At 44.4% G+C, this 27,195-nt stretch overlaps 1 long non-coding RNA gene across 1 annotated transcript in view; it reads right to left on the bottom strand.

Annotated features, from left to right (window-relative positions):
* Positions 1–625: 625 nt before the first annotated feature.
* The window catches only part of LOC134928873 (uncharacterized), a 110,916-nt gene continuing 84,346 nt past the window's right edge, over positions 626–27,195 (bottom strand). The window contains exon 4 of the long non-coding RNA XR_010178088.1: positions 626–1,756. This is a non-coding gene — a long non-coding RNA (uncharacterized LOC134928873). The remainder of the gene's footprint in view (positions 1,757–27,195) is intronic.

The raw sequence follows: 27,195 nt of genomic DNA, 5'->3' as shown, positions 1-27,195 counted from the left end.
AGGGGGTGGAGGATAGGGAGCAGTGGGAGCTTGCTGGTGGGAGGGCCCCCCTGTCTTGGGTGCCTTGGGCCCCCTGAGGGCTTAATCCGGCACTGGTGAGGTGGGAACAAAGTGGTCTCCTGTGCGTTCCTCAGATTGGCACTCAGGCAGGCTCTGGCATCACCAGTCATGCCGGTCATGAGCTGCCTTTAATTCACAGACAGCTGTCTGTGATCACTGCACATACTGACCTCTAAAGGGGGGTACACACAGAGAGATCAGTGCTTAAATTCTAAGCAATCTGACTAGATTGCTTAGAATTTAAGCATGGATCTCTCCGTGTGTATGCCCCCCAGCAATAGTGATGTGCAGCCCCGTGCGTCGGTATCGCTGGTGCCAGTTTGGCCTGCATGCAGGCACAATCTAGCAGGTCGCTCATTTCACCACTTTCACATCGTGCTGTGCTGAGCGGTGGGAGAGATTTGTGCTGAGCTGTCACTGATAGATCGCTCAGCACACATCTCTCCCCATGTGTACGGGGCTTAAGGGAATCTGCAGTATGAAGCAGTGATCATTGGAGCTGATAGGTAGGACTCAACTGGAGACTGATGCGCCTGTACACACACAAGGTCAGTCCCGCCTCTCTATGATAAGGGCCAGGTCCCTCAGGTGATGGGGCCCACCCTGCTCCCAACGCTGGGCCAGTCTTCCGACAAGGGAAACTCATTGCTGTTCTTGGCAGCATTGGGCCCCTTAGTGCCCAGGGGCCCAAGTGCAATGCATCTGCGGCACCAATGGTAGTTCCGTCCTTGCTACCAATCATTCCAATGTTCCTAAAGTTGGGACAACATCCTGACTGAGTGGGACAGTTCTCCAAAATCAGAACTGTTCCACCAGAATTGGACAGTTGTACAGTGATGTCCTCGCTACCTAAAAACTCCAGATGATCTCTGCAGCCAATCCCACCCCTGCTCAGTTGACATCAACACGTGCTCTATACACTGTTATATATTTAGAAACTCTATAAGGACTGATAAGGAGATATATTCAGCTACATGGAAATCTATGTTCAAGGTCTTTACATGTCATCAGCAGAAAACACCTCTCATATGTTTCTCTATACTCTCTTGGACTTCACGCTGAGCTACACATTTTATACAGTAAATTTAAAAAATAGACTTTTACTACAAAAATACCAGATGTACATAGACTCAGTGGACACACTTTTATATTAAAAATGAAATAGCATCTTGTGTTCATATCAGTAACCCAGCCAGCATAGGCCTTGTGCCTTTCACTCACCAGCTGCTCTGTGCAAGCTCCGAGCTGCAATTCGTAATGCATTTCCTTTAATAGTCGCTATCTTTTGTTCTGCCAATTCTGTGCATAATATCTTTATTTTTTCCTATTTGTTTGCAATCCTCCAGATAGCCATCAGTATTTGCTTCATTAAACTTCTCTTCTGGTTGATCGGTAAAGGATGAGTCGCTATGAGGTTGGCATTAGACGGATCCTGTTTCATAAACCACAAGTCATTGTTATCTAAGTTATGAGGCCATTTATGGCGCCCATTTAATTGGTTTAGATGGATGCATTCTGTGAGTCTTTTATACTTCGCTATACAGTACAACAAAGCACTCATTAGCAAAGTTCATGCTGGCTCTTCCAAATGGTCATCAATGTGCACTGTGACTAACAATCACGCATATCGGTTATCAGAAGTCTTGGCGAAATGTTTTTCTCATTAGTCAGAACTGGATAACTGTAGGCAAAGTATCTGCAGAAGGAATAATCTATATTTAATCACCACAACCTGCTCATAATTCTCGGCTTTAGTATTGCTTACTGATCAACACCATAGCTTACAGCTGAAAGCACAATTATAGTAGAGGCTAATAAACACAGAATACAGATTTAAAAAAAAAACGGGGAAAAAAAAACATGGCGACTTTTATAATTATACATGAGAATACACATATGAAATGTACCCTGAACAAAAAAAATCACGATTTGACACTGTTTGTATATTTTTGTTCAGCCATCAGCCCAAAAAGGCTCCATAATGCATGAACAGAGAAAAAGCCTTTGATGTTCATAGCATATTTAAATATTTCAATTTTGATAAGTTGAAACATTTGCAATTATTTTTGTAAGTGGCACATACAGTTATGATGGCAAGCATAGCTCTTGAATAGGTGCATACACACTGGACGTTTTTGCCCCCTGTGTACGCAGAGCGATGATGTGAAAATCGTACAGTGCATACACACTGAACAATTTTCACCTGGCCCGGCAATTTTTTATGAGGGTGAACCACTTTCCACAGTAGGAGACTGTGGAAAGAGCTTCACTCAGCCGGTAAAACAGGCGGGAGCGCGCATCACCGATCACCGCCCGGCCATACACACTAGGCGATTTTGAGCTCAAAGTAGCTGAAACGCCAAAAGTGAGCTACTTTGAGCTCAAAATCGCCCAGTGTGTAATTATGCACATTTAGTTTGCTGCTCCCTAGCAAATCTTTGTGTGTCTAAAGCAATTGATAATCTCCTGTATCCATTGGAATTGTCTGGAATTAACAATTGTCCCATTACTGAGAAGTCAGATATTCTATTACTGTTTTATTAATGTAAATTAATATCTTGCATCAGCAGCTGCCATGCTGTCATACTTATCCACTTGTTCTTTATGTGCTTTGGGAAATACGGGGAGGTCTAGGTGTGAGGGGTGGGGCCCATAGCCCAGCAAATCACAGCCCCATCCCCAAGATGCAATACTACAGTTCATGGCATTATAGCATGATCACGTCACCACCCTGCTGACTGCAACGACGAAGTGGATGGGATTTGGAAGCGTTGTCTGTTCCTGGGAGAACTCCCCTACATTCAGGAGACTCACAAAAATTATGTGAGAGTAGCCAAGTATGCCTGCTCTGTTAGTAACCAAATATGTTAGTAACCAAATATGTTTGATATCTTGGGGGGCTGGACTTCATTGCTTGTCCCCAGTACAAACATCTGTCTCATTGTAACACCAGCCCCAACAGTATTATATTCTGGTTTTCTTTTTAAGCTACTATTTTCTAGCAAAGGCAGACCTCCCAGATTCTCAAGATTCCAATATGGCTCCACCGATACCCAGTGGCGAATTTCCCATTAGGCATGTAAGCATGTGCCTAGGGGCGGCACTTGTTGGGGGGGGGGGGGGGGCGGCTCTTGGATGCTTGTGTTGTACTGTCAGCCTGAAAAGTACCAGTAACTGCAAAATACTTCCACTGTACTGCACCCAGGGCTGCCAAAAGAAATCCTGGGCCCCGTTACAACAACTGGAGGGGGTGTGACCACAGCATGCAGGAGGCATGGCCACACCTCTTTAGGGCACCCACTCACAGGAGCATGGCATGCCTCCAAGCTAGGGCAGTAGAGACACAAACAAACAGTAGCAGCGCTAATTAACTTACTAACACATAAGGATTGAGTGAAAAAAACTTTCTATTTAATATAATGACAAACTTTAGCCTAATTAAAACCAACATACACAGCTCATGAATAAAATAATTAAAATGGGTCTCAGCTTTAAATTGCCTCTAATAAGCAGTCCGTTCCTATTTGATGAACTGGATAAGCAGATGAACAATTTTTAGAAAAGAGACTGACTGCGCAGTCTAACATCCAACTTTACCAATGCCGCTAGAGGTGGAGTCCCTTGGTAATTTCAGTTGTTTATGTTTCAAAGGCTCCTTTGAAAAAGCTGTAGCCTATACAGCGAAACGCGTCAGGAACTAAGGAACTAAACTTTTGGGTCATCATTTGCCACTCCATATTGCCCATATCCGGACCAGAACTGGACTTCCATCGTTGCAGACAAAATAAGGAAAGAATTCTCCAACATCCTACAACTCCTAGCATTAAGGAATAGGACACCGCGAAATATTGAGGAACCCGCTTGGACGTTCATAAACAACTGAAATTACCAAGGGACTCCACCTCTAGCGGCATTGGTAAAGTTGGATGTTAGACTGCGCAGTCAGTCTCTTTTCTAAAAATTGTTCATCTGCTTATCCAGTTCATCAAATAGGAACGGACTGCTTATTAGAGGCAATTTAAAGCTGAGACCCATTTTAATTATTTTATTCATGAGCTGTGTATGTTGGTTTTAATTAGGCTAAAGTTTGTCATTATATTAAATAGAAAGTTTTTTTCACTCAATCCTTATGTGTTAGTAAGTTAATTAGCGCTGCTACTGTTTGTTTGTGTTTTGCCGTAACTTTGGGTGTGACTATCCCATTATAATTAGCAGCAGCATTAGAGGTGCAGCAACCTTCAGCGCCCGATCCATTACCTGTTGGTATACAATCTAGGGCAGTAGAGAGCCTGGCTGGGCCCAGGTACTTTTCAGGGGGCACGGCCAAATTAAAGGAGGCATGGGCCTGGGTCCGCACTGGGCCCCTCCATCAGACCTGGGCCTAGGTAATTTGTACCCTCTCCCCTCCTCTCTTGGTGCCACTGCCTGTATAGACCACTTTTTGGTTGATTGTTCCAATAACTGCAATGAGAGCATGAACCTACGTGTTCGTGGGGCAGATAAATAGGGACAAACTGAGTAACTATGCTGGGTGCAATTTTTCCAGTTGTTACCTAGCCTATACTTTTTTTGGTACGGAGGTGGCAATATACTGTGGCTACTGTTGGATATGCAGTAGAATGAAAAGTGACGGGTAGGTCATTATTGCTGAGACAGCAAAGCTACAAGAATAACGGCTATAGCTCCCAATGGAATCAGTATGGATGACCGGCGCATGGGATACCGGCGTTCATAATAACGATGCCGGGATCCAATGGGCAAAATCCCGACAGGGGTGAGTAGAGGGTATTTCCACCTCAACCCTAACCCTCTGGTCCCCTAGCCTAAACCTAACCTCCCCTTTAGTGCCTAAACCTAACCTCCCATCCCTACTGCACAAACCTAACCCTTTTTTAGCATTATGGGGGTGTGGCCTAATTGAACGGAGGCATGGCCATGTCCCCTTATATAAGTTTGTGAAAAGAAAGTATTTTCAGCCTCTTGAAGCAGTACAGGGGGCGCCATTGTGCCCCTCAGCCAGAGACAAATACAGAGGGGAGAGCAATCACACCGCACAGGCAGAAGGAGCTGCAGCTAAGCAGCAACAGCCTCCCGGCACCCAGCGGCGCTGAGAGGGGGATCTCTTTAGCCCGGGCCTGGGCCTTTTTGAGGGGCCCCAAATCCTGCTGCCCCCCTCTCCCTTGTTTACCCAGCTTTAGCCTTTAAAAACAAAAGTAAATTAAAATTTTAAAAAAAAAATTGTACATTTTATTTATTGGGTTTCAGATAAAAAGAAAGAAAAAATATCAGAGGACCCAACATAAAATTGCTGACAAGAAAAAAATGGAAAAAAGTTTGATCTGATTCCCAAATAACTCTGAGGAATCGTTTACATTTTTTACGTTGTAAAATATAATTAAAATGTGTGACTACAGTATGTATTAAGTCAAACAGAATGATAATGTTCCTGTGCTTCTGTACAATCTCTCATAGATATAGGGCCTAATTAAGGCCTAATTCAAGGGGTCATTCAGACCCGATCGCACGTTGCATTTTTTTGCAGCCATGCAATCGGGTCTGAACTGCGCATTGGTGCAGTCTGCAATGCACAGGCACATCGCTGTCCGGCAATGGTGGTCGCCGGACAGTGACGGTTTCTATGATTTAAGTGATAGCAGGGGCGATCGCAAGAAGATTGACAGGCAGAAGGTGTTCCTGGGCGGCAACTCACCGTTTCCTAGGAGTTTCGGGAAAAACGCAGACGTGTCCACCTGTTCAGAGGAGGATTCCTAATGTCACCAGTGGCCCGGATCATTGCAGCGGCTGAGTAAGTCCTGGGCTGTGCAGCTATCTGCACAGCCGTTCACACCCCTGCAATGCGCTTACCCCCTCCCCCTGTAGGCGGCGATTACCTGGTCGCAGCAGTGCAAAAAATAGCCTGCGTGCAAACAGGTCTGAATTAGGCCCTTAGATCTGATTGCAGCAGCACATTTGTTAGCTAATGGAAAAAACCATGTGCACTGCAGGGGAAGGGGGGAGGGGGGGCAGATATAACATGTGCAGAGAGAGTTAGATTTGGGTGGGGTGTGTTTAAAGTGAAATCTAAATTGCAGAGTAAAAATAAAGCAGACAGTATTTACCATGCACAGAAACAATATAACCCACCCAAATCTAACTCTCTCTGCACATGTGATATCTGCCCCCCCTGCAGTGCACATGGTTTTGCCCATTAGTTAACAAATTTGCTGCTGCTGCGATCAGATCTGAATTAGGCCCATAGTGTCTAACACTTACATTTATATAGTCACCAGCTGAGGTGCTGGCGTTGCCCGCGTTACATGATAAAGTTATTATGTTATCAATGAGTCGGATGTAACTGTCAGCATTAAAAAAATTATTTGCAGCTTAGCAGCACTTCCAACACACCCATGAGGTGGCTGCCCAGTGTTGTTTTTTCTTCTTCTTGGGGTGTCGCCAGTAGCTCTAATCCCCAGTTTTTGTGACATAGGCATGGAGGAATAGATGGGCCGATAGCACAGAGAGGTCTCTATGCGGATGATGGGAAGCACGGGCTTCAGCATAGTGGGCAGGTGTCTCTAATCTGTGCCCACTCTGCAATGCAGGAATGATGGAAGACGTGGTCACAGGGAAGCTGAGTGACTCTGTCCCCATTGCTGTAGGCAGTCTGTGGTGCTGCAGGAGTCTGTGGGTTCACCTTGGGAATAATCATGGCATGGAAGTCTGTCATGCAGTCCGGTCTGGTTGAAACTCGATAATAGGCTTTGAAGACCTCCAGGGATGTTCCATCTTCGCCGTGGTGAAGCTGCAGGCCCTTGGGCACGTACAGAACCCATGGAACGAGCCATCTCCTCTAATGCCCTCCTCTGAGAGACGCGTGTTCTTAGTCTCTGAAACCCATCTCCCTGCTGGCTACTTCCATCTCTATACCCTCTCCAACCTATCTGATCACTCAGAAGTCGCCGCAGTTCTCTTCTGCTCATCGCGTTGCCAAAATCTTCGTTTTGTAACAACAGTAGCGCGTTCAATCCATGAACTGAACAAATGCCACTGATGGTCCTGTTCCCTGGGATTTTCAGAATGAATGACATCACTGAAGCCAAGATGGAGGATTCCAGCTGCAGAGCAAAGTATCTGTGCCTGCATGAATGGGGCTGGCTATTGCTTCCACAATCTTTATAACAAAGCCCCCTAAGCAGCATGAGGTCTGTAACTCAGGACTGTTGTGGTGCAGTAATGATGACACATGGTAAATTCCCATCTCTGTCCCATTGCTAATGTCACACTTTCCCGGGTTATTCACTAGAGATGAGCGGGTTCGGTTCCTCGGAATCCGAACCCGCCCGAACTTCATGATTTTTTACACGGATCCGAGCGACTCGGATCTTCCCGCCTTGCTCGGTTAACCCGAGCGCGCCCGAACGTCATCATGACGCTGTCGGATTCTCGCGAGGCTCGGATTCTATCGCGAGACTCGGATTCTATATAAGGAGCCGCGCGTCGCCGCCATTTTACACGTGCATTGAGATTGATAGTGAGAGGACGTGGCTGGCGTCCTCTCCGTTTAGAGAAGAAATAGATAGGAGAGTGAGAGTGAGACAGTGACACTTCATTTACTGGAGCTTAGGAGGAGTACTCAGACAGAGAGTGCAGAATTTTGCTGATAGTATTATTAGTTAGTTATACTAGTGACAGAGTGAGACAGTGACACTTCATTTACTGGAGCTTAGGAGGAGTACTCAGACAGAGAGTGCAGAATTTTGCTGATAGTATTAGTTAGTTATACTAGTGACTGACCAGTGACCACCAGTGCAGTTTTATATTATTTAATATAATCCGTTCTCTGCCTGAAAAAACGATACACAGTGACTCAGTCACATACCATATCTGTGCTCAGCCCAGTGTGCTGCTGCATCATCTATGTATAATATCTGACTGTGCTCACACAGCTTAATTGTGGGGGAGACTGGGGAGCAGTTAGGTTATAGCAGGAGCCAGGAGTACATATTAAAATTAAACAGTGCACACTTTTTTTCTGCAGGAGTGCCACTGCCAGTGTGACTGACCAGTGACCTGACCACCAGTATATAGTATACTATATTGTATTGTGAATGTCTGCCTGTAAAAGTTAAACACACGTCGTGTGACTTGTGTGGTGTTTTTTTATTCTATAAAATAAAAAACTCATTCTGCTGACAGACAGTGTCCAGCAGGTCCGTCATTATATAATATATACCTGTCCGGCTGCAGTAGTGATATATATATATTTTTTATATCATTATTTATCATCCAGTCGCAGCAGACACAGTACGGTAGTTCACGGCTGTAGCTACCTCTGTGTCGGCACTCGGCAGTCCATCCATAATTGTATACCACCTACCCGTGGTTTTTTTTTTCTTTCTTCTTTATACATACTACATCTCATTATCATCCAGTCTATATTAGCAGCAGACACAGTACAGTACGGTAGTCCACGGCTGTAGCTATCTCTGTGTCGGCACTCGGCAGTCCATCCATAATTGTATACCACCTACCCGTGGTTTTTTTTCTTTCTTCTTTATACATACTACATCTCATTATCATCCAGTCTATATTAGCAGCAGACACAGTACAGTACGGTAGTCCACGGCTGTAGCTACCTCTGTGTCGGCACTCGGCAGTCCGTCCATAATTGTATACCACCTACCCGTGGTTTTTTCTTTCTTTCTTCTTTATACATACTACATCTCATTATCAACCAGTCTATATTAGCAGCAGACACAGTACGGTAGTCCACGGCTGTAGCTACCTCTGTGTCGGCACTCGGCAGTCCATCCATAATTGTATACCACCTACCCGTGGTTTTTTTTTCTTTCTTCTTTATACATACTACATCTCATTATCATCCAGTCTATATTAGCAGCAGACACAGTACAGTACGGTAGTCCACGGCTGTAGCTACCTCTGTGTCGGCACTCGGCAGTCCGTCCATAATTGTATACCACCTACCCGTGTTTTTTTTTTTTTTTCTTCTTTATACATACTACATCTCATTATCAACCAGTCTATATTAGCAGCAGACACAGTACGGTAGTCCACGGCTGTAGCTACCTCTGTGTCGGCACTCGGCAGTCCGTCCATAATTGTATACCACCTACCCGTGGTTTTTTTTTCTTTCTTCTTTATACATACTACATCTCATTATCATCCAGTCTATATTAGCAGCAGACACAGTACAGTACAATAGTCCACGGCTGTAGCTACCTCTGTGTCGGCACTCGGCAGTCCGTCCATAATTGTATACTAGTATCCATCCATCTCCATTGTTTACCTGAGGTGCCTTTTAGTTGTGCCTATTAAAATATGGAGAACAAAAATGTTGAGGTTCCAAAATTAGGGAAAGATCAAGATCCACTTCCACCTCGTGCTGAAGCTGCTGCCACTAGTCATGGCCGAGACGATGAAATGCCAGCAACGTCGTCTGCCAAGGCCGATGCCCAATGTCATAGTACAGAGCATGTCAAATCCAAAACACCAAATATCAGTAAAAAAAGGACTCCAAAACCTAAAATAAAATTGTCGGAGGAGAAGCGTAAACTTGCCAATATGCCATTTACCACACGGAGTGGCAAGGAACGGCTGAGGCCCTGGCCTATGTTCATGGCTAGTGGTTCAGCTTCACATGAGGATGGAAGCACTCAGCCTCTCGCTAGAAAACTGAAAAGACTCAAGCTGGCAAAAGCACCGCAAAGAACTGTGCGTTCTTCGAAATCCCAAATCCACAAGGAGAGTCCAATTGTGTCGGTTGCGATGCCTGACCTTCCCAACACTGGACGTGAAGAGCATGCGCCTTCCACCATTTGCACGCCCCCTGCAAGTGCTGGAAGGAGCACCCGCAGTCCAGTTCCTGATAGTCAGATTGAAGATGTCAGTGTTGAAGTACACCAGGATGAGGAGGATATGGGTGTTGCTGGCGCTGGGGAGGAAATTGACCAGGAGGATTCTGATGGTGAGGTGGTTTGTTTAAGTCAGGCACCCGGGGAGACACCTGTTGTCCGTGGGAGGAATATGGCCACTGACATGCCTGGTGAAAATACCAAAAAAATCAGCTCTTCGGTGTGGAAGTATTTCAACAGAAATGCGGACAACAGGTGTCAAGCCGTGTGTTGCCTTTGTCAAGCTGTAATAAGTAGTGGTAAGGACGTTAACCACCTCGGAACATCCTCCCTTATACGTCACCTGCAGCGCATTCATAATAAGTCAGTGACAAGTTCAAAAACTTTGGGCGACAGCGGAAGCAGTCCACTGACCAGTAAATCCCTTCCTCTTGTAACCAAGCTCACGCAAACCACCCCACCAACTCCCTCAGTGTCAATTTCCTCCTTCCCCAGGAATGCCAATAGTCCTGCAGGCCATGTCACTGGCAATTCTGACGAGTCCTCTCCTGCCTGGGATTCCTCCGATGCATCCTTGCGTGTAACGCCTACTGCTGCTGGCGCTGCTGTTGTTGCTGCTGGGAGTCGATGGTCATCCCAGAGGGGAAGTCGTAAACCCACTTGTACTACTTCCAGTAAGCAATTGACTGTTCAACAGTTCTTTGCGAGGAAGATGAAATATCACAGCAGTCATCCTGCTGCAAAGCGGATAACTGAGGCCTTGACAACTATGTTGGTGTTAGACGTGCGTCCGGTATCCGCCGTTAGTTCACAGGGAACTAGACAATTTATTGAGGCAGTGTGCCCCCGTTACCAAATACCATCTAGGTTCCACTTCTCTAGGCAGGCGATACCGAAAATGTACACGGACCTCAGAAAAAGACTCACCAGTGTCCTAAAAAATGCAGCTGGACCCAATGTCCACTTAACCACGGACATGTGGACAAGTGGAGCAGGGCAGGGTCAGGACTATATGACTGTGACAGCCCACTGGGTAGATGTATGGACTCCCGCCGCAAGAACAGCAGCGGCGGCACCAGTAGCAGCATCTCGCAAACGCCAACTCTTTCCTAGGCAGGCTACGCTTTGTATCACCGCTTTCCAGAATACGCACACAGCTGAAAACCTCTTACGGCAACTGAGGAAGATCATCGCGGAATGGCTTACCCCAATTGGACTCTCCTGTGGATTTGTGGCATCGGACAACGCCAGCAATATTGTGTGTGCATTAAATATGGGCAAATTCCAGCACGTCCCATGTTTTGCACATACCTTGAATTTGGTGGTGCAGAATTTTTTAAAAAACGACAGGGGCGTGCAAGAGATGCTGTCGGTGGCCAGAAGAATTGCGGGACACTTTCGGCGTACAGGCACCACGTACAGAAGACTGGAGCACCACCAAAAACTACTGAACCTGCCGTGCCATCATCTGAAGCAAGAAGTGGTAACGAGGTGGAATTCAACCCTCTATATGCTTCAGAGGTTGGAGGAGCAGCAAAAGGCCATTCAAGCCTATACAATTGAGCACGATATAGGAGGTGGAATGCACCTGTCTCAAGCGCAGTGGAGAATGATTTCAACATTGTGCAAGGTTCTGATGCCCTTTGAACTTGCCACACGTGAAGTCAGTTCAGACACTGCCAGCCTGAGTCAGGTCATTCCCCTCATCAGGCTTTTGCAGAAGAAGCTGGAGACATTGAAGGAGGAGCTAACACGGAGCGATTCCGCTAGGCATGTGGGACTTGTGGATGGAGCCCTTAATTCGCTTAACAAGGATTCACGGGTGGTCAATCTGTTGAAATCAGAGCACTACATTTTGGCCACCGTGCTCGATCCTAGATTTAAAGCCTACCTTGGATCTCTCTTTCCGGCAGACACAAGTCTGCTGGGGTTGAAAGACCTGCTGGTGAGAAAATTGTCAAGTCAAGCGGAACGCGACCTGTCAACATCTCCTCCTTCACATTCTCCCGCAACTGGGGGTGCGAGGAAAAGGCTCAGAATTCCGAGCCCACCCGCTGGCGGTGATGCAGGGCAGTCTGGAGCGACTGCTGATGCTGACATCTGGTCCGGACTGAAGGACCTGACAACGATTACGGACATGTCGTCTACTGTCACTGCATATGATTCTCTCAACATTGAAAGAATGGTGGAGGATTATATGAGTGACCGCATCCAAGTAGGCACGTCACACAGTCCGTACTTATACTGGCAGGAAAAAGAGGCAATTTGGAGGCCCTTGCACAAACTGGCTTTATTCTACCTAAGTTGCCCTCCCACAAGTGTGTACTCCGAAAGAGTGTTTAGTGCCGCCGCTCACCTTGTCAGCAATCGGCGTACGAGGTTACATCCAGAAAATGTGGAGAAGATGATGTTCATTAAAATGAATTATAATCAATTCCTACGCGGAGACATTGACCAGCAGCAATTGCCTCCACAAAGTACACAGGGAGCTGAGATGGTGGATTCCAGTGGGGACGAATTGATAATCTGTGAGGAGGGGGATGTACACGGTGATATATCGGAGGATGATGATGAGGTGGACATCTTGCCTCTGTAGAGCCAGTTTGTGCAAGGAGAGATTAATTGCTTCTTTTTTGGGGGGGGTCCAAACCAACCCGTCATATCAGTCACAGTCGTGTGGCAGACCCTGTCACTGAAATGATGGGTTGGTTAAAGTGTGCATGTCCTGTTTATACAACATAAGGGTGGGTGGGAGGGCCCAAGGACAATTCCATCTTGCACCTCTTTTTTCTTTTCTTTTTCTTTGCGTCATGTGCTGTTTGGGGAGGGTTTTTTGGAAGGGCCATCCTGCGTGACACTGCAGTGCCACTCCTAGATGGGCCCGGTGTTTGTGTCGGCCACTAGGGTCGCTTATCTTACTCACACAGTCAGCTACCTCATTGCGCCTCTTTTTTTCTTTGCGTCATGTGCTGTTTGGGGAGGGTTTTTTGGAAGGGCCATCCTGCGTGACACTGCAGTGCCACTCCTAGATGGGCCCGGTGTTTGTGTCGGCCACTAGGGTCGCTTATCTTACTCACACAGTCAGCTACCTCATTGCGCCTCTTTTTTTCTTTGCGTCATGTGCTGTTTGGGGAGGGTTTTTTGGAAGGGACATCCTGCGTGACACTGCAGTGCCACTCCTAGATGGGCCCGGTGTTTGTGTCGGCCACTAGGGTCGCTTATCTTACTCACACAGTCAGCTACCTCATTGCGCCTCTTTTTTTCTTTGCGTCATGTGCTGTTTGGGGAGGGTTTTTTGGAAGGGCCATCCTGCGTGACACTGCAGTGCCACTCCGAGATGGGCCCGGTGTTTGTGTCGGCCACTAGGGTCGCTTATCTTACTCACACAATCAGCTACCTCATTGCGCCTTTTTTTCTTTGCGTCATGTGCTGTTTGGGGAGGGTTTTTTGGAAGGGCCATCCTGCGTGACACTGCAGTGCCACTCCTAGATGGGCCCGGTGTTTGTGTCGGCCACTAGGGTCGCTTATCTTACTCACACAGTCAGCTACCTCATTGCGCCTCTTTTTTTCTTTGCGTCATGTGCTGTTTGGGGAGGGTTTTTTGGAAGGGACATCCTGCGTGACACTGCAGTGCCACTCCTAGATGGGCCCGGTGTTTGTGTCGGCCACTAGGGTCGCTTATCTTACTCACACAGTCAGCTACCTCATTGCGCCTCTTTTTTTCTTTGCGTCATGTGCTGTTTGGGGAGGGTTTTTTGGAAGGGCCATCCTGCGTGACACTGCAGTGCCACTCCTAGATGGGCCCGGTGTTTGTGTCGGCCACTAGGGTCGCTTATCTTACTCACACAGTCAGCTACCTCATTGCGCCTCTTTTTTTCTTTGCGTCATGTGCTGTTTGGGGAGGGTTTTTTGGAAGGGACATCCTGCGTGACACTGCAGTGCCACTCCTAGATGGGCCCGGTGTTTGTGTCGGCCACTAGGGTCGCTTATCTTACTCACACAGTCAGCTACCTCATTGCGCCTCTTTTTTTCTTTGCGTCATGTGCTGTTTGGGGAGGGTTTTTTGGAAGGACAATCCTGCGTGACACTGCAGTGCCACTCCTAGATGGGCCCGGTGTTTGTGTCGGCCACTAGGGTCGCTTATCTTACTCACACAGCGACCTCGGTGCAAATTTTAGGACTAAAAATAATATTGTGAGGTGTGAGGTATTCAGAATAGACTGAAAATGAGTGTAAATTATGGTTTTTGAGGTTAATAATAATATGGGATCAAAATGACCCCCAAATTCTATGATTTAAGCTGTTTTTTAGGGTTTTTTGAAAAAAACACCCGAATCCAAAACACACCCGAATACGACAAAAAAAATTCGGTGAGGTTTTGCCAAAACGCGGTCGAACCCAAAACACGGCCGCGGAACCGAACCCAAAACCAAAACACAAAACCCGAAAAATTTCCGGCGCTCATCTCTATTATTCACCCAATTCCACATTACTCAGCCATCTGCAACACCTAATTCATAAGCTCCAGCGTATAATGGACCTAATTCAGATGGTTTATGTACAAATCCGATGGTGTGGGGTCTGTGAAGGCGCAGATGAGCGATATCGCCCACAGCCCTGTCAGCCACAGCATAACTGACATGGTGCGGCATATGGGGGGGCAGCGCCCGGCACCGTTCTTCAAAACGGGGTTGTGACGTCTTCATTTTGAAGACGTGATGGGCCCAGGATCTGCTTCATCGGATGCAGACTTTCTGGACCCGGGTGTCCGGATCAAACAGCTAGCCTGAATTAGCTTCAGTTACGCAGACTGACTGCCTAAAACATTGTGAATAACAACCGATGGTTGCGATGGTGGTTCGAGGCTGCATTCTCAGACGCAGCACTTGTATCTCGCAGATGCATGCAGGAGGCGGCTGTTTCCTACAGGTTCCTTCTGCTGCATTTAATCACACAGAATTGCAGATCCGCTTCTTTGCGGCTGTGGAATTCCATCCATACATGAACTAGGCCCAAACCCAATATATTCTGCAGCTTTTTCTAAGTATCACTGACGTATTCCTCATTTGCCACCAGTACAAACAGAGCTGGACTTCTTTGTAACGTGACTGTATTAGTGGCATTTCTGGGCTTTTATAGGTCACATCCATCTCTAGAAATCCAGACTTTTTTTTATTTGTTCCTGTGAGTTATGTCACTATTCAGAGATACGCCTTAAGAATTCCTTGCACAAAGCTCTTCAAATAATGGATATATTCTGTTTATCTTATACATATGATGACAGAGGTGTAAGATCATACCATATGCCCAGAGGCGAAGTAGTCGTGCCGATCCACATGTTTATCGCTCCTGCTGAGTTTTTCGCCTAGGCGATAAATCGTCCCTGCTTTTGAATAGGGAGAATCTCCATTAGCCCTAAAAAAAATTGTGAAAACTGCCTTTTTTTTTACCTAGGCGAAAAAAACGGACCTAATTGAATTTCCCCCTAAGACAGCAGAAGCTCTTTCCTCTTATTGATAATGAAATGACAATGTCTATAATATTTGTCCTATTAAAAACACGTTAAAGGTTAAAGAACACAGTACGCAATTGGCGCAAAAAGTACCGCAAGGGTACTCCCTTAACTATACCTTAAGGAATGTACTTATACTGTAAACATTTGTGCAGTGACAATGTGTAGATGTAATGCAGTGTAACCTTATTAACTTAAAAGCTGTTTGAGCGTCACCGACGCTCTGTGAATTCTTAACACTATAATAAATACACAACTACCGGGCTTAGGGTCTAACGCCTTATATGAATGTTATACTTGCAAAAGGAATAATACAGTACAAGTCATACACTACAATATAACATAGACTAACTAACCAGGTAACTACACAGGAAATACAATACAATACTATTACGTTTAAGGGAAAAAATTAGGGAGAAAGAGGAGAAGAGAGAGAGAGAGAGAGAGAGAGAGAGAGATGGCTCACAATAACTATAAAGACAATATGGTTGCAGAGAAGCTTACACATGTGAGGAACAATCGCTGCGCATGTTAGTCAATGCTGAGAATCTTTGTGGAGAAAATACTTGAGCTTACCCATACTGGCTGTCCCTATATACACAACCCTACAATACCGCATGGGACAGAAGCTAGACTCCATTTTGGGAAACCTCCCATGATTCCAAGGACTGCAACACATGGTTGAAAGGGGGATGCTAGCAGCCATTTTAGATTTGCAGGTCCAAACACATGGCACTCTCTGCTACACCACAATCACATAGCAGAAGACACAAGACTCCATTTTATTCCAAAATGTCCAAGCCTCAAAACAATGCATATGTTCTGATTTTACAATTCCAAACCATCTAAATCACCTTTCACAATTTCAAGCAAACACAGTATCTCAATAACCAGAGCATATGAGCTATCACAAGACCAGACCACCAGGTACCCACAAGTATCAGCCTGCCATTGCTACAAGCACATATTCAAATGTAACTGCATGGTGGTATTCATGATTAACAAGATATATTATAACAAACCAGCACAATCTATTTTAAATCACCATAGGCAAACAAATACCACAAATGCTATGCTACAGGTTGTCTAATGTCCCAGCTACCATCGCAGATTCCCAGATCTATCACACAAACAAGTTACAATATCCTATTTAAACCAGCACCATTGACCTTAAAGCAATCTGTCTATATTTCCTTATCTAGCCATGTGAATTCAATACTTAGCCTTTAGCTTGGAGGTTAGTCCTGGGGATGTAGCCGTCATGCTGCTGGGTGCCAGGTAGCTGTGTGAGAGTGAGTGAGCCCTGTGTTCTCCAGTGGGTATATCATACCCTCATTCCAGCTGTGGGGGTGTGTCAACAACAGGATGTGTGTGTGTCCCTCACAACATGTGAGCCAGCTGCATCAGTGGCCTTGGTTATGCAAAACAATGGATGATGACTAACACATTCCTGTCTTCTGGAGAGCTATTGTTTGGCGAATACAAAACAAAACCCTGTCTCTGGGTTTTGTTCGATATTCATGATGTCCACTTTCAGTTGAGACAATGACATCTCAGCAATCATTCTTCTGGAGACAAATCCAGCCCCATTTCGTAAACACAGGTGTTGGCCCTCCTCATTGAGTCTCAAAGCTCAGTGTAATTAAAGGCTATTGTACTTCGTCTGCGGGAAAGATACTGATTCGGAATACAATTAATCTTCAATTACTATTCCTGTGCTTAACTATGCATATGAAGATGTGAAGCCCTCCCAACATGCAAACTATTGTTTGGGGAATCTCTAAGGTCAAAGAGCCATTTGAGACCCACTGATACCTGCTGGACTCAGGGGAATATTAACTTATAAAATACATTATATGGTTAAATTATGTAACGATTGAGTCGCACGCTATGAACACAAACTCTACCGTAAATGCGCATACCGTGCGCCTGCGGGTGCACGCAACAGCGAGTATGCGCACGCACGGGAGAGCTCACGCATGCGCAGCGCGGACATGTATGAGGTGCAAATATGGCAGTGTGCATAGTGATATTTTTCTGACTTTGACAGTCCACCCTTTGGCAGTCAACAATAACTGCCACTTTCTAAAACATTTCAAAAAGAGAAAAATATATGTCAGGGGTTAATACATTTCCATGGTTGGGTAAGGGAGGAGAGAGGAGAAGGTGTGAAGAGGGTATGACCTAGTGAGATAGCAGAAGCATGTGTGTATGAATCCATGTTTGGGGGGTCATGTATCATCGTGCCGTACGTGTTGTACATCAAGCTTCGAGGTATTGCGAAGTATACATTTGAATTCCTTCTTATCCCGCGGTACGGGTCTGTGGATGGGCTGTCAAACTTTACCGAGCTCTTTTCGGCTGTGGTTGTAACAAAATGGGGAGCACATTTTAGTTGATGATACATGAATGGGGGAATATGTGATTGCTGATATCTGTGCCTGTATTCCCTATCGACTATGTGTGTAATTACCTGAAGGTTGTAGAGATGAAGATAAAGAACACTTATGGTAAAATGCAGTGGTATTCTATGTCAGGTTAATGAACATTTGTCGGTTGAAGTCTTGTTCGGTGTCTGTTGAATGCAGTCTTCTTTGTGCTTTTGCCAAAAGGCGTGTGGGCAAAAAGCTTTGTCAATGTCCATAGACTTACAAAAGTGTTGGGCTAGCGTAATTTTAAAATTTCTAGGGAAACTGGGGGTCTATGGCAAAGTTCATCAAATATCTGTGTATAAGGTTGTCAAAACTTCTTCTTTAATCCATCAGTTGTCTGTATACAGGATCATCAAATTCCTCGTCCAAGTGGGTCTTTTTACCTTGGAGAAAACGGAAAAACAGGTGAAAGAAACGGACCGTATAATCGCATTTTCATCACATCATTGTTTCTACCGTTGGGTCATAAATCAAATCTATTGGAATTACAATTTCCTCACTCCTTAGACTCATTACCTCAGGTAGTACTTTTCCAATATAACACAATCCTTCAGAGTTTGGGGCAAGCCACTTTATACGCCTTCCTCCCACATATGAAATATGCATCATCGGGGAGGACATATGGGACGGAGTAGGACATTACCATATTACACATCTTCCATGTGAAATCTCCTAACCCTAATTCTCCCATCTGTTTAGTACACGTATCAGTTTGTACGATATGTGCACAGTATCCTGGTGATACCTCTCCAACTCTCGTAATCCTACTTCCTAGGGTATACATATACCGGAAAGATTTTCCTCTACTGGCTATGTGGCGTATAAGTTCTGTATCTGTTGGCATTCTATCGGCTCTATGTGAAAAGGTCATGGTTTGGTTACTCCCTGACACTTCCCAATTTCCCGGCTTTCGGGGATTGGAAATGTTAAAACATTTTAGGGATCTATCCACATGATATTGGTGGAGCTTCAAGCTAGGAGGACTGGAGATATTAAACCTCCTGTCCACCGGTCTCCCACCCTTTAGCTCAAGTACCTCCCCTACCGTTAAAGGAAATGGTGCTAGCCCTGATTTGCTATGACCTTGAGGTACTTGAGAGCATACCCAACAATCTGTCTTATTTAACACACTACCCACTAAGGAGTGATAGTCACTCAATGGATGCCGGTCCATGTGGATATTAAAACTGGATTGGCATTTCTTAATGCACCCATCCTCAACTACATTGTCACAGAGCCTACAGATACAGTTTTCTTCAGCTAACAATCCTTCATAATGTTTACAAATAACATGGCTGCTAGATCGTTTCCGGTACTCGCCTTTGCTTGGTGATTGTGTTGCTATTGGAAATTTACTCCTCCGTCTCAGTCATCGGAACCTTTCTGGATCCTTTCTCGACCTCACTGGTACTCTCACCGAAACAGACTGCTCTGGTCAACATCATGGTCAACAGGAAAATCCGGATCACAGTCTCTTGGGGCAAGTCCACCTTACAGGAGGAGAAAAGGAGAAATTTGTAATGGGGGTACAGAAAAACAGTTTGAGGGGGAGAGAAACTTGTTACTATAATTAGTTCTCTCGTCTTGTTGTTCTTAAGGTGCTGTCTCTCAGTCTTCCAAACGAACATTCCGGTGATGCAATATTCCTTCCAAACCAGCGAACTTTCTGTAAGGAGCAAAAATATTGCATTACCATTTGTCTAACTGATGTGTGACATACCATCTTTAAAACATGAAAACATGAGTGAGAAGAGAGAAAACAAAAAAAAAACAAAAGAGAGAGAGAACAATTCATATATATATATATATATATATATATATATATATATAAAACATAACACATCAATAAACAACAACAGGAAAAAAAACATTTTTCAAACATTTTTAAACATTGTCAGATCATCAGGCTGTCATATCTACATGTCCAATGGTATCCTTGCATAGTCCCTCCCACTAGCACCTCCATACTCTGTATCTGGCCAGGATACATTGATGCGGATAGGTCATGCTGGGGTTTGGTAGACTTCTGCAAAGACCAAGCAGATATGCAATGTTTGAGTCCTATCAATAATCGTCAGAGATGGGGAGAGAAAAGAAACATTTCACAGATACATTTACAACGTTTCACCCGGTCATTCCTGTGTCTTCAGGGAATGACCTCCCAATTTATTAACTGTTACCTCAGGCTTACTATCAGTCCTAGTGATCCCCTTTCCTGACTATATATTATGGGTGGGGCCCAAAATTCTTCCTATATGATCCCTGATTATAATTTGGTGTGTCATATTCATGCTCATATTCATGTCTAGGGGGTCTGACTTTATGTGGGCTGTTGCAGTTACTGGCATAATGCCCTTCTCTTTTGCAAAGATCACAAACCCTGGGCTTCCTCCAAGTGTCAGTGAAATGGGGTCTTGGTTGATTTGATGTCTCCTCAAACGCTTGGATGCTCATCACCATCAACCGCTTTCCCTGTACCTCCGTGATTCCTTGGATACCATGATTATGTCGTTGTCTAGGGAGTTGATATACCTTCTGTGAATCTTTGATCATACACTTAGATCTTTCCTAGGATCTGGGAAATCAGACATGATTGGTCTCAATTCTGTCCGGGACCAGGGACGGCGCATTGCACTGTCCTTGACGGGAATGATTCCCTGATCGTCAGTCTTCCCATTGGGGACTGTGATCACCCTGACAGGACTAAATTCAATTACATCACCTTGTGTTGGTCTTACAATATAGGGTACATTTGTTTGCGCGTGATATATAACACCGTACGTACCTGTGGACACGACCTCACCTGACCCTCCGTTAGGGGGTTTGATTATTGCCTTTACCGATTTGGTCGCGTCCACCTGGATGTCTTGTAGGATGGCTTCTGGAAGAGATGCCGACATCGTTCTGGGCTCACTTTCTTGTTTGTATTCCTGAGGGAAGTTTGACATGGGGTGCGACTTGCACAGGTTAACATTTGTGATTTTTACACTTTCATTTTTATAAACATTATTACATTTGTTACTTTCGTTCTTAATACAGTTACTAAGTGCATTTTTATCGTACAACATTGTGCCATTTCTCTGCAACCATAATCCTCTCCATTGCCATGTCTCTCTTCCCAAGATGAGGGTCAGATATGTAAGTTAAATTTCTTTGCATTTCACTTTCCTGTTGCCATAATTTTAAACAATCATAATGTTTGATCCGTCTCTTTACTGATTTAATGAGACCTATCCTTCTCCTTAGATTTAGTAACACTTCTGGGCTAAAGCTGCCTACTCTTGGGAATTTCTCCCCGTCATGTACAGTCATTCTCTCCCATTCATCACACAAAACTTCTGTGTGTGAGCCGTATTTTTCACACATTACGTACCTTGCCGACCCGATTGGTCGGTTCACTAAATCAACCCGAACCGAGGTTGATCGCCCCCTTCCTGAACAACTGGCCCCCATAATTTGCAGGTGTTGCTTGCTCTACCTCTGACCTTTATATCAGGGTCTTCAGCGAACCCTTACAAAAAACCAAAATGTTCACGATAGGCTGACGGTGGTGGTTTACCGAGTACCCCACTTACTCGCCCACGCCGACCAATACGCCCACACACTGATATAGTGCTGGCGTACTCGACCCAGGGCCCCTATGAACCTTTGTTTACTGGAACATGTGGGTGTGATCCGCAGAGCATTAACCCTTTCCAGTAACTGTGGGGTTGTTGGATAATTCCTGAGTGACCAGCGAACTTCCCTTCAGAAAATAAAAAATTACACAAATCACGTCAGAATGTACAAATAGCGTTTATGACCGGGTTCGTACACAAATGGTACTGGTCAGACTAACTAGTGCACACAATTACGTGCGGTACAATCGTTCAGCACATAAGCAACTAATCTTATGTGCAGAGCGACCAGTGGAATCGACATTCAGCAGCTGCGAATTCCTTCAGCCTGAGCTTTATGGCCTATATGGGTTCCGCTCCAACCCTTCTTGGTGTTGGGCTACTTGACTCTATAGCGGACTTCCTTGTCTGCTGTACCTGGACCTCCTGGTCTGTTATGCGACCTCCTGGTCTGACCTCCTGGTCTGTTACAGTATGACCTCCTGGTCTGCTACACTCTAATGCTCTTTATATGTTTAACAAGGGATGCCTCCCTAGCCACCATGTATGTCACTTACACGTATGTACTTCACGAGAACTCGATGATTTCTGTGGTTCAATCCCCAAAATTGTAAAACTTATATAATTGCAAACACTCACTCACCACATGTACACTTTTGTTTTTATTTCTATTTCTGCGCAGAATTTTTTTTTCTTTAGACCAGATGTGTTGTAAATTTGGAGAAGGATCTGTTAATTTAAATTTCGGATATTAAAATAGATTTGCGCTATTTATCGCCTGTTGCGCTATTTATCGCATTTTGCGCTATTTATCGCCTGTTGCGCTATTTATCGCCTGTTGAAAATCAACACTATCGTGTGACTTGAGTTACGTGGGCGTACCCAGACGCTCCGTTGCGTAATTTACGCTGCGTGCGTCGGCCTTTGCGTACACGAGTCTCAGCCCTTTGTTAGAGACACGTGTACACAAAACCAATGTCCACCGTAACACAATGTACACGTTTATCAATGTAGATGATCCTCGATCCTCTACTGAACCCCACACCAATCTCTCCTTGTACCTTTAGGTAGAGTTGCGTGTGCGCTTTACACTTTATCCCTTAACGCATTACTTTTACACTTTAACTATGAAATAGCGACAAATCTCTCTTAGCACGTTTTATCAATTATAAAATGGCAAACAGGAAAGTGAGATGTGAAAATTACACAAATGAACATGCAATTCTAAATTTAATCTAATAACATACATTGATGTAAGCACACGCATATAGATATTACATATAAGTACCAATCACTATTACTTATGATTGACTATGATATAGATTAAATAAATGCATAAAAAAAACTCATTAAATGATGATTTCTTTTTGACAATGGATGGCTGATTATTTCCTGAGTCAACTGAAAATCAGCCGCTTAGGGAGAAAAAAAATAAATAAAAAAATGTGACCTTCCCAAAATGGCCGCTGCTCCTCCCCCTTCCACCTCCATGAGGGTCACACAAAATGGTGGACAGACCATGCTGCTTCTTGTCACAAAGAAAGTCATCATTCAAACTCCTAAAGTTATCATGCTATGCAGAGCGAATAAAAATAATTTTAAACCTATTTAAACAGACAAACCATCCAATCTGCGTGTGTAGTTGGCACCAAATAGAAATAAAAACCAGATTTACAAAGACAATAACGTACTGTTCTTACCTTCCAGTTCCGGATTACTTCAGCACCCTTTACTAAGCGAAACAGACGCTTATCCAGACAGCACTACGAGGAATATAACCTCCCGCCCTTTGCTGATGGATAATGTCTGCTGGGATTACCTAGTATAGATATGTGAAATCCCGGACGAGCCCCCAATTGACAATGTCTATAATATTTGTCCTATTAAAAACACGTTAAAGGTTAAAGAACACAGTACGCAATTGGCGCAAAAAGTACCGCAAGGGTACTCCCTTAACTATACCTTAAGGAATGTACTTATACTGTAAACATTTGTGCAGTGACAATGTGTAGATGTAATGCAGTGTAACCTTATTAACTTAAAAGCTGTTTGAGCGTCACCGACGCTCTGTGAATACTTAACACTATAATAAATACACAACTACCGGGCTTAGGGTCTAACGCCTTATATGAATGTTATACTTGCAAAAGGAATAATACAGTACATGTCATACACTACAATATAACATAGACTAACTAACCAGGTAACTACACAGGAAATACAATACAATACTATTACGTTTAAGGGAAAAAATTAGGGAGAAAGAGGAGAAGAGAGAGAGAGAGAGAGAGATATGGCTCACAATAACTATAAAGACAATATGGTTGCAGAGAAGCTTACACATGTGAGGAACAATCGCTGCGCATGTTAGTCAATGCTGAGAATCTTTGTGGAGAAAATACTTGAGCTTACCCATACTGGCTGTCCCTATATACACAACCCTACAATACCGCATGGGACAGAAGCTAGACTCCATTTTGGGAAACCTCCCATGATTCCAAGGACTGCAACACATGGTTGAAAGGGGGATGCTAGCAGCCATTTTAGATTTGCAGGTCCAAACACATGGCACTCTCTGCTACACCACAATCACATAGCAGAAGACACAAGACTCCATTTTATTCCAAAATGTCCAAGCCTCAAAACAATGCATATGTTCTGATTTTACAATTCCAAACCATCTAAATCACCTTTCACAATTTCAAGCAAACACAGTATCTCAATAACCAGAGCATATGAGCTATCACAAGATCAGACCACCAGGTACCCACAAGTATCAGCCTGCCATTGCTACAAGCACATATTCAAATGTAACTGCATGGTGGTATTCATGATTAACAAGATATATTATAACAAACCAGCACAATCTATTTTAAATCACCATAGGCAAACAAATACCACAAATGCTATGCTACAGGTTGTCTAATGTCCCAGCTACCATCACAGATTCCCAGATCTATCACACAAACAAGTTACAATATCCTATTTAAACCAGCACCATTGACCTTAAAGCAATCTGTCTATATTTCCTTATCTAGCCATGTGAAATCAATACTTAGCCTTTAGCTTGGAGGTCAGTCCTGGGGATGTAGCCGTCATGCTGCTGGGTGCCAGGTAGCTGTGTGAGAGTGAGTGAGCCCTGTGTTCTCCAGTGGGTATATCATACCCTCATTCCAGCTGTGGGGGTGTGTCAACAGCAGGATGTGTGTGTGTCCCTCACAACATATGAGCCAGCTGCATCAGTGGCCTTGGTTATGCAAAACAATGGATGATGACTAACACATTCCTGTCTTCTGGAGAGCTATTGTTTGGCGAATACAAAACAAAACCCTGTCTCTGGGTTTTGTTCGATATTCATGATGTCCACTTTCAGTTGAGACAATGACATCTCAGCAATCATTCTTCTGGAGACAAATCCAGCCCCATTTCGTAAACACAGGTGTTGGCCCTCCTCATTGAGTCTCAAAGCTCAGTGTAATTAAAGGCTATTGTACTTCGTCTGCGGGAAAGATACTGATTCGGAATACAATTAATCTTCAATTACTATTCCTGTGCTTAACTATGCATATGAAGATGTGAAGCCCTCCCAACATGCAAACTATTGTTTGGGGAATCTCTAAGGTCAAAGAGCCATTTGAGACCCACTGATACCTGCTGGACTCAGGGGAATATTAACTTATAAAATACATTATATGGTTAAATTATGTAACGATTGAGTCGCACGCTATGAACACAAACTCTACCGTAAATGCGCATACCGTGCGCCTGCGGGTGCACGCAACAGCGAGTATGCGCACGCACGGGAGAGCTCACGCATGCGCAGCGCGGACATATATGAGGTGCAAATATGGCAGTGTGCATAGTGATATTTTTCTGACTTTGACAGAAAGCACGCAAATCACTTAGAGAAACAGCAATAACACTGACTTTGCGGTGCTTTCTCTAGCAGGACAATTCTAATATTACATATTAAACTATGGTAGTCCATATGTTGGGTCTAACATTAGCGTGGTTTTATAATTGAGTGCTAACTTGACAGTAGGCACAGACTGGTCATCTATTAGGCAACCCAGGCTACTGTTTTTATTTTTTCAAATGAATGAGATGGAGGGAGGGGAGGGTTGCATTATCTTGCACCATATGCCATCCTGAATGGAGTGTAAACAGGTAGGACATGCATATACTGCTCCTGTAAGCTGTCCTACATACAGAAGTAAATATGTATACATAATTAAAAACAAAAAAAAGCCTTAGTGGCTTTTTTTTATTATTCTACTAAATTGGTTAAATGAGGGATTGTAACCAATCAATGAAATTAATAAATATAGGCAGGGTCATTACACTTGTGCCTAGGGGCGCCCTTACCCCCAAATCCACCCCCGCGGTGCTACAACCACTTGCATTTAAATGAAAACTTAATCTCCAAGTAACTAAGATTTTGTCCTTGTCCTAATTGTAGAATGCTGCATAATACATAATATTTAATATAAATATAATACATATTTAATAATAGTATGTACACCTTATTGTAAAAAATAAGGTGTAGCAGCAGCTACACAGAAAGGAACAAATACCTGACCTACAGATTGCAGTTGCGAGGGCCGAACAGGGCTTTATACAGCCCTGTGCCGGCCATGCCCCCTAAACCCATGACATAATGTTTGGCTGCCGACCCTTAGAAGTAGAGCACTGCCCGGGGCATCATAAGGATGCTCCAGACAGCTCCACAGTAGCGCTACTGACTGCAGGGTATCATTCCAGATGCTGTGCAAGCCACATGCAACCAGTCCCCAGGACCCTGCACCTTGAGTGACAGCACCATTTGCACACCCCTAGTTATGTCCCTGACATTTGCCATCTTGGAAAGGCAAAGACATGGCAAATCCATATTTGTGAGAGGCATTGAGAGTGGGGTCTATGTACTAAGCCTTGGCAAGAGACAAATTGGACAGAGATAATATACCAGCCAATCGGCTCCTAATTGCCATGTTACAGGCTGGATTTGAAAAATGACAGGAGTTGGGGGGTTGGTACTTTATCTTGATCACTTTATCTTTCTCCAAAGCTTAGTACATAGACCCCAAAGAGCTGCCATTAAAGAGAAAGCTGCCAATCTTGCTGAAAGAGCTGCCACTATAATAGGGGGGTTGCTAGGGTACCAGAGAGGGCTGCCAGAATAGCAGTGAATCCAAATGATTGCAGTTGTTTGCAGAATAACCTGTTCCATTCCAATTGCTCCAGGAAACTGATTTGAAACAACTTTTACATTACAGTGTATGAAGGAGAGTTATTGGAGACCATTCAAGGCATTTAATGCATGGTTCACGAGTCCCACAGGCCTCCAAAATGGGCTGAATGTGTTTCCTTGGATTACTCCCTTCCTCATTTTTACACACATGTGTATATTCTTATTCATGAGGTTATGCCATCATCAATGTCTTCATAGGCATGGGAATACAACCCATATCATTTTAAAGTGAGTGGATGAGCATCTGTGTACACAGTCACTTTCACATGACACTCCCGAGACACTCACATAATATGCCTATAATACGGTCCACCTCCCTGACACCGCCCAGGGACGCCCAATACATTGTCAACACATCTCGGAGACTCACAACTCTGACTCTGTGTGCAAACTATCTGGGTGTACTGTGTGTGCAGTGCTACAGAGACGCATGCGCAAAACAAAAATAAATCCT

Source organism: Pseudophryne corroboree, chromosome 5 (assembly GCF_028390025.1).
Source record: "Pseudophryne corroboree isolate aPseCor3 chromosome 5, aPseCor3.hap2, whole genome shotgun sequence".
Lineage (NCBI taxonomy): Eukaryota > Metazoa > Chordata > Amphibia > Anura > Myobatrachidae > Pseudophryne > Pseudophryne corroboree.
The sequence above is the reverse complement of the archived record's forward strand: the minus strand, read 5'-3'. Positions and strand labels throughout refer to the sequence as shown.